Source organism: Pleurodeles waltl, chromosome 6 (genome assembly GCF_031143425.1).
Source record: "Pleurodeles waltl isolate 20211129_DDA chromosome 6, aPleWal1.hap1.20221129, whole genome shotgun sequence".
NCBI classification, from domain to species: domain Eukaryota; kingdom Metazoa; phylum Chordata; class Amphibia; order Caudata; family Salamandridae; genus Pleurodeles; species Pleurodeles waltl.
The window spans coordinates 242,036,638-242,051,958 of NC_090445.1; the positions used below are offsets into that span (position 1 = coordinate 242,036,638).

At 46.8% G+C, this 15,321-nt stretch overlaps 1 protein-coding gene across 9 annotated transcripts in view; it reads left to right on the forward strand.

The window, feature by feature from the left end:
- Positions 1–15,321, forward strand: part of TANC2 (tetratricopeptide repeat, ankyrin repeat and coiled-coil containing 2) — a 1,999,198-nt gene that overhangs the window by 1,159,280 nt on the left and 824,597 nt on the right. The gene's annotated exons all lie outside the window — the stretch shown is intronic.

Below are 15,321 nucleotides of genomic sequence, written 5' to 3' on the forward strand. Positions count from 1 at the left end.
GACTGAGACCTATTAGACCTCACCCACCTAATAAGCATCTTCTTAACGGGCCATGCTGAGATCCACCTACTACCCATTAGTTTCACTGCGACCACTTCCCCTCACAAACCTGTAACAGTTCTATCGCCGTTGTTATTATACCAGTATTGTTGCTAGTTCATTGTTTGTGTGGCCAGATCCCGATTGCAGCCCTGGTCTGGGGAGTGAGGAAGTTAGGATAGTCAGGCCTGGTCCTCACTCACTAATACCTGACACATTTAAAACTCGCAGCATGGAAAGTCTGAGAGCATGATATCTTTCACCATCATGCTTGATGGGCTTTCACCCTGCCATTCTCACCCATTGTCTAATATGGCCAAGTTAGCACTTCTGACGTGGAATATCTGCAGTATGTGTTCCACTAAGAAATACCTTGGTATCCCCACTACATGATCACCACTTCCTGCTGGACCTTTTTCCTGTGCTTACAGCCCATCCAACTTGTTATACAGTGAAAACTTTGGAAAAGCCATTTCAGACCATAACCCCTAACTGCTACACTTCAACAGGGGAGAACACTCATCCCTGATCCTGACATGGTGACTCCAACCCATCCCATGAAAGGACAGTGTATATCCTGGGTGGTCGCAGTCCGTACCACAACAGAAGGACACCCTTGTGGGTTGGAACAAACTGCACTAATAGATGACACAGCCAAGCAAGAGCTCCTCCTGCCAGACCAAAACATGCACAACTAATTGAATCTCTGCACTTTTTTGATTACAAAGCAAATTTAGCGAATACACAGGCAGAAGGAGACAAAAAAACATGCAGAAAGAGAAAAATCTGCCAGGCTACTAGCCTAGCTGATCAAGCAAGACACTGCCAATGCCCCCATTATCACCACCCAACTCCCCCCAAATAACGTGGCACTCTCTCAGATGGCAACATATGCAGCCTTTTGCACCCACTATGAAGCACTGTACGTCCCCAAGAATTCCCCCTCCCCATCATACATCACACAATTCTTAGACATGGTGACCATGCCAACCCTGATAGCTGCTCAAATTGAGACGCTTGAAAGCCCCATCATGGAGCAGGAGATTTGCAACACCATGCAGGACTTTACAACAGATACAACTACTGCTGCATTGCCTCCCGATCTAATTTTATAAACATATGCTGACTTAGAAACTAGCTGAGCAATGCGGTGCAGCATCCACTGAGGGATTACTGCCCCTCTCCATGCGGGTAGCTCTCCTAGTTCCCTTTCCCAAACCAGGGAGTGACCTCTTGGAGGTCACGTCCTATAAGTCGCTGTGGATACTGTGCCGTAAGATTCTGAACAAAGTTCTGGCAACCTGACTAATGGGTGCCACACCGGAACTGGTCCATTCAATCCAGGAAGGTTTTATAAACAGTCTATCCAATTCCCTAAACATACGCTGCCTCCACAGGCTTCTCGAAGAGGCACCTCCAAGATATCCATACTCCACCTGCCTAATTCTAGACTTGGAGAAAGCTTTTGACATGTTGGACTAGGACTACGTTTATAGTGCTGCGCTGGATAGTAACGGGATGCAAATTTCTATGCCTGATCGGACTCCTGTTCTGGGAGGCAACAGTCCGAGTCAGAATTGGCAAATTTCTATCCAGTTGTCTCCCTGTAAAAAGGGCCACACAACAGGGGTGCTCAATTTCATCACTGATTTTCACGCTGGCGATTGAGCCCCTGTCTGTATATCTGCACCAGAGTGGAAGAGGATCTGCTGCATAGTGATGGACGATGAGGCACACCTAGTGTCCCTTTATGCAGATGATGTATTGATCCACTTTAGGGATATTCATGCAGTGGTTGATGAAGTGGCACACATCCTGCACTCTTTTAAACTGATATCGAGGCTAGGAGTCAACTAGGCAAAATCATGCATGTTCCTCCTGAGCCCCACAAGTTCCATGCAGAAAAATTATAGTAGGTGAGCACACAGCAGCATGGAGAGCTTTCACCTTCCCCTACCTTTGCATTAACATATCTCATTCTAATAAAGACTTGTTGGACGGAACCTGATGAAGGCCTTCTACTCCCTCTGAGCGAAGACTTATCTGGCGCTCCCTTCTGCTGACAGTGCAGATTTGTCACTCTCCAAACTATGCTCCCATTGGATCAGGGAGTCCTCATGACCCAAGACTTTGACCTCTAATAATTGGCATCGCAACTTCTACTTGGCATCACAACTCCAGTGATCCATGCTGGTTAGCTGGCCGCCACCTCCTTGAAGGTGGGCACACCGGCATGAGGACTGCCCCCAACCTCATTCGAGAGCACTTTGTCCCCAAATTGGTCTTGACCCACAACTGCCTGGTGCGCATTGCTCATGAAAGTTATATTAGGTCCCTGAAAGTTACCCCTACTATGACACCATATGCACCAGGTGTCCCTCTGGGGAGCATAGCTGTTTTCTTCAGGCCACAAAAAGAGAGGCTGGGGAGGCATAGAAAAATGCAGGTATCACCTGCATAGGCAACCTATTTCATGGCAGAGTCTTGATACTCTGACTTTTAGATGAAACAACATGGTCTTGTAGCAGGCTACTTTATGACCTACAGACGCCTTACTTCGAAGCTGGAACACGTTTGGAGCCATCCCCTCACATGACGCTGGGCTGGTTGACAACTTCCTTTTGCATTTCACCCAGACAACCACAAACACAGGACACTCAGTCACACCTGAACTCATCTGCAGACTGAAAGGGTCTTCCTGGGCTGAAAGGTTGGAGGGCCTGACACTTACATTTGAAAGGCTAGTGGCCTGCCCTCACACAATGAGCTGCCAAACCTCCTACTGGGACCCTGGCAGACAGACCTGAACTGAAAGGGGAACTTGTGCACTTCAAAACCACTCTTTGCAGTCTCCCCCCATTTCAAAGGCAATTTTAGGTATATAGACTGGGTCTCTGACCCTACCAACTCCAACACTTCTGGACCTGAACCTGTAACATGTCAAGGGGAACTGCCTGGCTGCCCAAATGACTCATCTGGACTGCTTTTCTGAGAAGGACTGCTGCCCTGCTGCCTTGCTGACCTCTGACTTTGATGAGAAGTGCTCTCCAAGGGCTTGGATTGAGCTTGCCTCCAGTTTTCTGAAGTCTCAGGGCCAAAAAGACTTAATCCCTGCACGAAACTCCTTGTGCACTGAAAATCGACGCACAGCCTGCCTTGCGACAGAGAAATCAACGCACAGCCAAACTGGAACGACGCAGCATGATTTCCCAAGTGGAAATTTGACGCACAGGCCTACTGGATCGACGCACAGCCGAACCGGAATGATGCAGCGGATTCCAAGAGTGGAAAATCGACACAGCACCTGCGGTGTGACAGAAAATTCAGTGCAGCGCCCTACCAGATCGAGGCAGCGCCTGTGACTTATTCCAGCTCACCCATGATTTCCCTGCATCGTCTCTGGCTGTCAAAATGATCCCCGCATCGCAGTGAGGAACCAAGACTGCGCGCCCAAAAATGACCAAAACCCCTTGCAGCGTGGAAAGAAACAACACATCGTCTGTGCCACATCAGAAAATGAGATTCACACCATATTTTTCCATGCATCTCCTCCTCTGTCGTGTTAGTGCGTGTTATTTTTTACGCAAACCAGGTACCTTGTGTAATCAAGCGACAGCTGTTGATTTCTAAGATTTAAGACTCTTTCTAAACCTGCAAAAGTGATATTTCAACTTGTGCTTACTGAATCTTTATCGGTTTGACCTTATTTTATTCAGATAAATATCATCTATTTTTCTATTTTCACTGTGTTACTGTATGATTTATTTGCACAAATATTTTACACATTGCTGTCTAAGTTAAGCCTGACTGTTAAGTGCCAAACCACCAAAGGGTGGGCACAGGATAATTTGGATTGTGTGTGACTTACTCTGACTAGGATTGTGGTCCCTACTTGGACAAGGGTGTATACTTCTTCCAACAAGAGACCCCATTTCTAACATTGGTGGCAGCGGTGGGATAGGACTTGTTTGTGCACTGATATACAATAGCTATGTGTTCACTACCTACCCACAGTTAAGGGCCAATTTGATTTTTTTCTCTTTTTGCCACAATTTTCCTGCTTGACGTACAGTTTGACTTCGCTAAGCTGGAGGCATACACTGTCAACCAGCTGAAAGAGTTCTGCAAGGGGATGGGAGAACCTACCGGGGTGCCTCTAAGAAGGAGGAGTACCAAAAGGCGCTGAGGGCCTGGGCAGAAGCCAGTTCGTGTTGGGAGATGGCGGCCTTGGATTTGTGCTCCCTGCTAAACTAGGGAACAGTGTCTCAAGTCACGGCCTGACCACAGAGGACAGGAGGGAGGAGAGAGACTTTCAACTCTAGCTGGAAAGATTAGAATTGGAAGGCCAACAAGCTGAGAGAGCAGCCAAAGAAGCTGAGGCTACATCTGAGAGCGCCTTGGCTGAAAAGAAACTACTTCTGGCTCATGAACTGAGTCTGAAAGAGCTAGAGCTCGTGTCTAGGCAGTCGGAGTCCAGCAGTGATGGTGGCAGCATAAAACAATGACCTGCTGGAGACAAAAAGGTTCATATACCCAAATATGTGGTGCCAAGTTATGTGGTGGGAGATGACATTGACAAATTGTTTGCTGCTTATGAAGTTGCAGTAAGGGCAAATGGGGTTCCTGAAGAGCAGGGGGGGAGTGGGTTGTGGAAACACGTGCCAATACTTGGGAGGGACACACTTCTGACTTTAAAATTAAAGGACCAGAACATGTACCCGCTCATGAAAGCCATTTTAATTGCTAGGTTTGGACTGACCCCTGAAAAGTATTGCCAGAAATTCAGGGACAATACCAAACTCTTCAACCAAACTTGGGTAGACTTTTATGATTCTACTAGCAAGGCACTGAATGGATTGGTGCTGGACAGTAAAATACATTTTTATATGGGTTTATATAATTTTATCCTGAGAGAGCATATGCTCAGTATTTGCTTTACAGAGTTGCGCCAGCACCTGATTGACAGTAAGCTGACTGATCCCAGGTAGCTTGCTGAGGAGGCTGACCTCTGGGCTAGCACCAGTGTGTCCAAGAAGGTACCTGGCAGTGACCCCAAAAAGGGTGGTTCCCACCAACAGAGTAGGGGGAGGTAAAAGATGCCCCAGACAAGTCCCAGAGTAAGTGGGGAAGGAAAGGGTTCCCGTACCGCATCTGAGAAACAGGGTGGTGGTTCTGGTGGGCAGTGGCCTAGGGCATCCCATTTTCAACCCCACTGCTTTGAGTGCTCCCAGCTAGGACCCAAGCAGGGGGACTCTGTCCAAAGAAACCACCCACTGGTGGGACCTCTACAGGGGTGGCCAATGTGGCCTCAGGGGAAAGTAGTCCCCAGGGGCAGGTCATAGACCGTGCCCTAATGTTCCTCAGTTGGGAGATAGCCTCAGAGGGGGGAGCAGGTGATCCCTGAGGAAGGGAGTTGTCACTTCCACCAGGTGGAAGTGAATGGGGTCCCTGTCACTGCTCTGAGGGACACCGGGGCTAGTCATACCAGGATGGTGGAGAGACTGTGCCTGCAGCTCCTGCCACCACAACAGGAATCTGACCACCTGCCAGGAGTTGTGAACACTCCTAAGAGTCAGAAACAAAGGCCTACCTGGGTGTGGGCGGGGTATCAGTTCCCTCCCTGGTAGGCTGGCTGGTGTAGTGACACATCAATGCGGTGATCTTCGAATCCAACACTGCCTCTGACATGCAAGTTGTCTACCCCCTCGCCCCCCAGAGGAAGACAAAGCTACTCCCCTGCCCCAGGCACATTTGCAAACCGGGCAGGAGGGAACATTAGTTTGTCATGTGGCATACACTCCTGCAGGCTAGCCACACCTCTAGGGTGGGCTACCTCGTCTGTACCGTTGAAGATGGACTCTGCCATTTTTAAAAGTGGCAGATTGGAGGCTTCTTGTTAGAAAATATGCCACACTACTCCGGAAGTTGTCACCTTTGGGGTCCATTTGAGGGCTCCTCTGGCACCAGATTCTCAGATCTGATCGGCTTGTTATAAAGGACAGAAAAGAAACTAGAGTCTGCGACCTCAGGAACTGCCCCAAAGGAAAAAGGGCCAGAGACTGCATCGGTGGCTATCATCCTGCAACTGCATGACTGAGACTTGTCCTGAACCAGAGAGCACTTCTAAATGAAAGAGAAACACCTCTGCATGCCAAAGGCAACTCCAGAACTCCCTTGGACTACAAGTACTAGTCCCTTGCAGAATGAAGGCAACTTGAACTCCCGGACCGAAAGTGTCATTGGCCATTGGGCCTGCTGAGAGATCGCCTAAGATGAAATGGTCTAGTGCATTGTGGGAAATGTAGTCCTGACTTCTAGCAAGTTTTAGATGGCTACTGTTTTCCCCCAAACTCCAGGATCTCCAAAGTAACCAAAGGCTGAGTTTGTTGCTATCAAGGCTTATTGATGGCCAATCCGGTTGCCACTGTCTCTGTTCTGAGTGGCCCCGTTGTTCAGATTTTGCATCCTTTTCCTCACCAGCATGGTCCAAGCATTAAAACCAGGACCTGCGGCTCCTGCGTTCTTCACCAAGGACAGCCAGGACAACTCTGTACCCAAGCCCTATGAGCCAGATAAAATTCAGCAGACTTTCAGACCTTGTCCCCGGAACCCACATCACCTTACCATCCAGGGGTTTCCAATAAACTCAACCTGCAAGTTACAAAGTGTCAGTATATTTTGGCTGCAATTTTATCATTTTGCAAGGGTGAAATGCACTGATTATTTTTTTCTTTACAAATCCATAACTCTGGTTATACTCATGTGATTGTCTTTAATCGGCTGTCTAAGATTCTATGAAAATTTGATTTATTTTGAAAAACTGGTGTTGGACTACTTTCAGGTCGTGTCAGTTGCTTATCGTCCATGTTGCTACTATGAAACACATGCATCTCTAGTAAAACCTAACTGCTCTGTGCCACATTACTGGGTGTGAGCTAGGGATTTATTAGTGTGAATTCATAGGACCTATTCAGGGTAGCGTGAAGGTATTGTATAGTGAAGCCTAACCAGCCTCTCTGCATAATACCCCACTTTCCTACAGTGTAAGAAACACTTTAGAGTAATACCTTCCACTTTCTAAGAAACAGGGATCAGAAGGATGGCTTCTTGACATTCATAAGATGATTTGCCTCTGGACAATCCAAACATAGGCATTATCTTTTAACTCTAATGTAATCCTGCCTACAAAAGAAATAGAGAACTGTTTATTTTTTATAAACATTCTGAAAGGGATATGAGGGTACACAGGGCTAGAACCATTGGGTCGAGAAGGCAGGATGGGAGGCCAAGATAGCAATAAACAGCCACCCAGCCTGGATTAGTAGAGTGTGATACTCCTGGAGTTAAGGGAATCTGGTAGAGGGGTACGCTAACTGCTAGGTTGAAGCATGGGATTACCATGGGAATGCAGGATTAATGGGGTGATTAGTGGGGCATGGAAAACCAGTTTGGGGGGGGGGGGGGGTGGAGTAATACAACATTACCCAATATCTGGTTGCAAAAGTTAAATGACTGTTCAAACTTTTGTAGCTTCTTTCTATATCAGCACCAACCTTAGGTGATTACAACGGATTATGTGTAAATAGCCCAGTATCTGTTGCAGAAAAAGAAACCGGCAATGACAGCTTTCCAGGAGATTTCATATGAATTGAAATGGCCATTTTTACAGATGGGATAGAATTTTGAATATTATAATTGTATGTTTGATGGCATGTGTGGTTGTAGCTACACATGCTCTGCATGCTTCTGCCATCTAGTGTTGGGTCCGGAAGGTTACAAGTTGTTTTTGTTTTAAAAAGTCTTCTGAGTAATGAGGTGTAGTGACTACTCCTCTTGCTGGTAATGCACATGGTCCTGGACTCCATCTTCAGCTTGTTTCCTTCCACTGTCGTTTCTTCAACACTCTGGTTTGAGACCGTATTAAATCTCTTCCATTCTGTAAACCCTCTCTAACCCGGTTGGCATTGTGACCGATTGCGTTATTCTATATCAATTTCGAGCCAGGAGTGAAGAAATGTTTGTGGGATTCAAATTTTTGACTGATGCCCTTTGGGCAGCCAGTTTCTTCACCCCCATCTTTGGAGAATGAAAGACTGATTGAACAGACGCCCTTCCGTTTCTGTCCGAAGTGCCATTCCAAATTTCCTCGGACAGACCAACATCAGGTCTTTAACCTCTGTTTGTCGTCGGAGCACCGAGAGGAGGATTGTGAGGCCTGCCAAACTTTTAAGTAAAACAAATACTGTATGCGACAGAAGAGCTTGTCGAAGAGAGATGCAGAGGCAGGAGACAGAACAGATGTCCGACATTTTCAGTATTGAGAACACCATGTTGGACACAGAGCAGGAGATCCAGGAGGCCTCAGCTGCAAAGGAGGAGGCATTTTTCACATAAGATTCGAACTCTGAAACCAAAGTTAGACTGGAGATGCAGGAAGTTCCCTGGTGTCAACAAACCGTGAGTAAATCACTCCCTGCTCTGACCAAAAACATACCACCTTGGATGCTAAAACTTTTGAGCTGCCACTGCATTCCAGCCATGACAGGCATCGGAAAACCTTTTCTGACACACCTCTCAAACCTAAGCCTAAATGGTTGCTTCCACTCCAATGCCGTCCCTCTTGGCACAGAAAGCTTCCACCTCCCATTTGACTCTGTCTATCTCAGCACCAAAAAGACCACTTGCCTCGACTTCTGCACTGAAACCATCTGCTTGGGAACCAAAAACACTTGAGTCCTAAAAGAGCTCAGAACCGAAATCGCTACCGGAGCCAATCCCCAATAAAAATGAAGCAGCAGCGACAAGGCAAGCAATCTCAGAACATAATTTTCAGGGTATCAAACATAATTTTCATTGTGCAGTCATGGGTGAGTTTTTCCCATATTCTTCCTGTTTTTGTATCCCTTTTCTTACAGTTGTCTTTTCACCAATTATTTTCCTAATGAGTATGTTCTTCCTCATAGGGAATTTTTTTGAGTACTTATTCTTTTTCTCCAGTACTAAATCAGCTTTACTTCTGGATGAAAGGCTTTTACTGTGGTTGTCGCTTCCGACACATGATTGCCAGGCTAACGTGGATGAGTTTATTCTGTGCTCTAACATGGATGAGCTTCTTCCTGTGCGCTCCTGTTTTATGGTGTTATTCACCTGTGCTTACTTTCGCAGGTTGAGATGTCATATAATACGTTTTATTGTCCCTCATTTTTCTTCTTCTCTGTTCTTTTACTCTGGTTCTCAACCAAGTTAATGACACTTGGAAACTTTTGAGTGTCTCAGTTCGCTGCCCCTCCTCTGGGGTTTTTATGCTTTGGTATCTTAATCTACGTTAAGGAACCTGTGCCTAGATGTCTCTATCAGATGAGCAAGTTACTCACCTTCGATAACAATGTATCTTGTAGAGACAGGATCTAGCCGCAGATTCCTCAACAACCCTCACTTCCTCCCTGCTCTGCGAGCTGAGTTCCTCTGTGGTCTCCATAGATTTCATTTTGGTAATCTATACCTGGGCTTGAGACTTAAGTGAGAATTGACACACAGGTGTCTTTATTTCAAGCGCACTGTTTCCATTGCCAGTTTCTATTATGGCTCCACGTTCTGAGAGTGGAAAAGAGTCACGGAAGAAACTGGTGTCAGCACGTCATCGGGGGAGTTATATACACTCTGTTGATGTCACATCCGGCGTACAGCGTCAATCCGGAGTCACAAGATGCCCTCTGCCGATGCCCAGACGTACTAAGGGAAAAAAAGTTTCAAGATCCAGGCTGGCACCCGGGGACGATTCTAAGTTAAGGAATCTGCGGCTAGATCCTGTCTCTATCGGATACATTATTACCAAAGGTAAGTTACTTGTTGGTTGGTATACAGATATATAGACTTTAAGATATACCCTGCTAGGCCTTCACCACCTGATAACACTATTTCTTCCCAGGAACTAGTGGGGAGGGCTGCAGCTTACCATCAAGTACCCCTGCATAATGACCCTATAGAGGAAGATTTGCTTTTTGAGAAACTTACATCATCTCATAGGAATACTCAGTATCTCCCAATGCTTAAGCGAATGCTTAGTCATGCAGACATTTTCCAAGATCCAGCTCGGGCTCGAGTTATTACTCTGAGGGTGGAGAAGAAATATACAGCCTCCCCCTCAGGCCCTGTGTATATTAGGCGTCAGATCCCAGTAGACTCAATAGTCGTAACCAATAATAGGAAAGAGTCAACTCCCAAGTCCACAAGATGCACCTCCTCCTGACAAAGAGTCTAATCTCATTGATACATCAGGCAAGCATGTGGCTGCTCAAGCAGCAAACCACTGGAGAATCACTAATACACAGGGACTCCTACCAAGGTACCCACTGGGACGAAATAAAGCATTTGCTCCAATACCTTCCAGAGGAACATTGAAAGAGGGGCAGCATATTGAATAGCTCCATATGCCGTGCATTAGATTCAGCTGATTCCGTAGCCAAGCTTTCAACTCTAGTGTTCTACTATGCTGAAATGCATGGCTGCGTACCTCTGATTTTAAACAAGAAGTGCAGTAAACAATTTTAAATGTCCCTTTTGACAAACAACACCTCTTCGGGCCCAAGTAGATCAGGCCCTGAAGAAAATGAAAAAGATTAATGAGGTGGCAAAATATATGGGTGTGCTCTAACTTCCCAATTTGCAAAGGAGCATTTATAAGCCCCAATACAAAATGGTTTCTAAACCTTCCTCAGCTGAGTCATTCTCCACATACACTAGAGGTCAATCACATACATCCTCACACAGAGGTTTCTTTAGCGGCACCCATAGAGGAAACAGTGCTAAAGGTAGAGGTAAAACAACTTCCTCTCGAGCATCTACCACCATCTCCAAGCAGTGGCTTACTTCGGATCCCCTCCGAACACCAGTCACCTGTAGGAGGGAGTCTTCAGTTTTTTTATCCAAACTGGCAGCACATTGCAACAGATCAGTGGGTGTTGGATATTATCCAACATTGTTATTGTCTGAAGCTCAGTTCCACACCTCCAAATATTCCACCTCACGGTCACAATCTCTCACAAGATCACATCACCCTCCTCAAACCGGAGGTTCAATCACTGCTTGCAAAAGGAGCAATAGAGTTGGTTCCTATTCAGCATCAAGGAACAGGAGTGTTCTTCCGTTTTTTTTTCTTCGTGTCTCCAAGAAAAATGGCTCCCTATGGCCCATTCTGGATCTTAGACCCTTAAATCATTACATAATATCAGAACATTTTCACATGGTCACTCTTCAAGATGTTACCCCTGCCTCAGAAAGGCGATTTCCTATCAGCACTAGATCTAAAATACACCTACTTTCATATTCCTATTCACCCAGCTCATTGCAAATTTATCAGATTTGTCATGCAAGGCCAGCAGTATCATTTCAAAGTGCTGCCACCCCAGCACCAAGAGTGTTCACAAAGTGTCTTGCGGTGGTAGCAGCCCACCTCTGCAGACAGAAGATTCATATTTACCCTTACATAGATGACTGGCTTATCAGCACCAGCTCTCACAATCAGTGTCTCAACCATATTCAAACCACAGTAGACTTTCTTTACCGGTTAGGGTTCACAATCAGTTTTCAGAAATCGCATCTCACCCCACTTAAGATACAACCCTACCTTGGGGCTGTAATCAATACACAGCTTGGCATAGCTTATCCAAATCCACAAAAAAAATCTGAATTTTCAAGTACAAAGTCTTCACTTTCACCCCAACAAACGGGTTCCAGGGAAGCTAGTAATGATATTTCTGGTAATGATGGCCACTTGCAATAGCGCCACATGCATGTCTTCACATGCACCCATTGCAGGAATGTCTATCACATCAGTGGTCTCAGGCACAGTGTCAATTGGAGGATCTACTGTTGGTAAACAACCTCACCTTTCGCTCTCTGCAATGGTGGAACAAAACCAACCTTTCGAAAGGACAACTCTTCCTGGACCCTATTACACAACCCAGTATCACAACAGATGCTTCCCAAACAGGATGGGGTGCTTATTTCGAAAACCTTACAATACAGTCTCTTTGGGATCAGACACACAAAATGATGCATATCAGCTGTCTAGAATTGCTAGATATTCATCTAGCACTCAAAACTTTTGTGATGTATCGGCTCAACAAAGTAGTTCTTATTCATACGGACAACATGACAACCATGTTTTAACTACAAAAACAGGTGGTCAGGGGGGGTCTGTCGCTCGTTGCAGCTGTCTTGCCTTGCACAGACAATTTGACAATGGGCTTTTCAGCACAAGATCTACCTGCTAGCGCAACACCTTCCGGGTTCACACAACAACTTTGCCGACCTCCTTGGCAGAATGCGGCAACAAGTCCATGAGTGGTAACTCCATCCTAGAGTCCTCAATCTTTACTTTCAAGGATGGGGTGGTTTGCAGATGTAGACCTATTCGCAACACAGGAAGATGCAAAATGCCCAAACTGCGCCTCCAGGTACCAAATCCCTCAGTCTCAGGGCAGTGCTCTATAGTTGAACTGGTCAGGAATATTTGTCTATGATTATCCACCGCTCCCTCCCCTTCCTTATGTGGTTAAGAAACTCAGACAAACTTCACTCACACTGATTCTAGTGGCACCCACATGGGCAAAACAACCATAGTTCACCATTCTACTGGAAGTACCTCATGAGAAGCTTTCCATCAGCCCTGACCTTCTCATTTAGAACCTGGAACAAGTCAGGCACCCAAACCCTAAGGAGCTGAATCTTATAATTTGGCTCCTGAAGTCATGCTATGCGACAAAGTGAAAATGCTTTGCCCACTTTTTGTATCTCTAAAAAGTGGGACCCTTTGCAGGTGGCCATGCAAAATATTATTTTATTTCTTCTACACTTGCAAACAGCAAACTTGGTATGTACTTCTGTAAGGTTGCCTCTAGTGGGGGGAGGTGCCAGAGTGCTGGCGCGCAAGATGGCCTCACATCAATGAGGCTCCTGCGACCTGGGGATGAAATCCACCAGAATCTGCAGCATTTTTCACCCACTTCACGCGCTGACCACTGATCTGTGGCCTGCTGGAGTCCTGCTGCCAAGAATGAAGCAATGGCTCCCAGATAGCAGCAGATAGCCGTGTGAGCAGAGCAGCGGCATAGGGTCCATTAGAGGCCTAAGATGGCTGCAGCATGATAACTGCACCCCATTGCTGCCAGAGAAGACCCCCACTGATCGTTGTGCAGCAAAAATAGGGGCAAACTCGCCACCCCTTGATCCTGTGCTGGACCCTGACTGAAGCTCGTAGGACACACAGGGAGGGCTGCAGAGGAGAGAAGTGGATGCTTGGGCAGAACCTCCATAGCTGTGGTGGCGGCGCTGGCCACAGCTTGCGCCGCTTTGCCTCTAGGCCTGACCGGGGACCGTCTCAGCATTGAGTGGTGAGTGCAGTGGGGACCAAATTACTGGCAGCGAGGAGCAATGCGCATGCTGCAAAGGGAGCGCAATGTATTGAGCTCTGATGACTGCGCACCCAGCGGCCCCTTGATCATTGTGCTGCACACTGGATATAATTACTTGCGCTGGGCCTCACCAACGACACCACATGGGTGAGGCACCCCTGCACAGTCATATTGAGTATAAGGCAAGGGAGGCCCCAACTTGACCGCCCTGCTGACAGCTACTTCTAATGTAGTGACAAACTCTTCTGATGCCTGCAATATGCCATTTGGCTGTCAGGCCACAAGCACCTGAGCCACTTGCTTATCCTTGCCGACTTACCTGCGGGCAAAAGTGAGACTGTGCAGATACATTGCACATGGCACAGTGAAGAGACGAGCACTATTTACCACTTTTGACCCTTATTGCAACCCGAGCCTTTGGAGTGATGTAGGAAGGCTACACCCTGATCCCATACACAGGTGATGGAATCACAGTGGTCTGCTCTGCTACTACCCTGCTGCAGCTGGACTTTGCCGGCTTGCCGGCAGTATTGAACTCTGCAACAATAGGACTTCTGCACTGCCATAACCATGCTGCATTGTGCTACAGACATGGGCAGAGCTGAGGGCAGGCAATTCAAACTGCAGTTTGATCAGTAGCACCCAACAAGGTTGGCAAGCCATTCCCTTGGTGCTGAGGGAGAAGAGCAGCCCCCTGACTGTTCCCATGATGACATAGATATGAAAACATTGCTGGTTGCAATGAAGTGCAGTTTATTGTCGATTGACACTAAAATGGACACTATATGCTCCAGGCTAGATACGATGGCACACAAGCTGGAGAAACAAGATGGGTGGTTGCAGGAAGCAGAGCAACGGCTTTCCCCAGTCGAAGACATTGAGGCCTCCCGCAAAGAGCAACTTTCGGGCATGGAAAAAGTTTTAATACTCAAAGTGGCTAAAATGAAGACCTGGAGAAATGCTCACAGCGCAACAACATGCGTATAAAGGAGTGCCAGAATCGACAGACACTGGGAAAATGGAGGACTATGTAGAAAAGCTACTGTTTACACTCTTTGCCACTAATTCCTTCTCCAAGATGTTTGTGGTCGATATAGCCCACAGATTCCACACATCGCGACCACCACCGGGCACCCCTGTAGGCCCAATTATCGCTCGGCTTTTAAACTACAAGGATTGCGATACAGCACTCTGGCTGTCCAAGGAGAAGCCGGCCTTTAACTTAAATAGTAAAGCTATCTCAATATATCCTGATTTTACCCCCATGGTACAAAAGGCTCAGAGAAAATTTTGATAGTAAAGCAGATGCTCTGACAGGCAAAACTCCCTTATGCAGTGCTGTATCAAGTCCATTTGTGAATCAACTACCAGGGGAAGGACCAGGTGTTTGCTGATCCCAAACAAGCCCAAGAATTTCTGCAAAAACTAGGTGCTGGTTCACAGAAAAAGGACACTGGAGGGACGCAATCTAGATCGAAGTCGCCCACATCGTACATAGACTGACATCTTGGGCCTGAAAGTAGGCAGTATTCAACCTTGTTCTGATATGCCGGCGGTGCCATCAAAGTAATCCGCAAGGGAGTTCCCTTCTGCCTCCAAGGTTCCCTCAATGATGAGCAAGAGTGATACTCCATAGTTTAGGACAGATTGAAATCCTATGCTGTCATCACAGCTAATTGCTATGGACCCAACATTGATGACCATGCGTTCTTTGATAGGGTGTGGGGGTTTGTTGCAGACATTGGACCATGCCTTGTACCCTGGGTTGGGAACTAACGTATAGTTGAATGCCACGCAGGAGAGATCAGGGCCCACCCATTCGGCACACAGCGTAGCTGCCGAACACATCATAGATTTAATGGAAGAG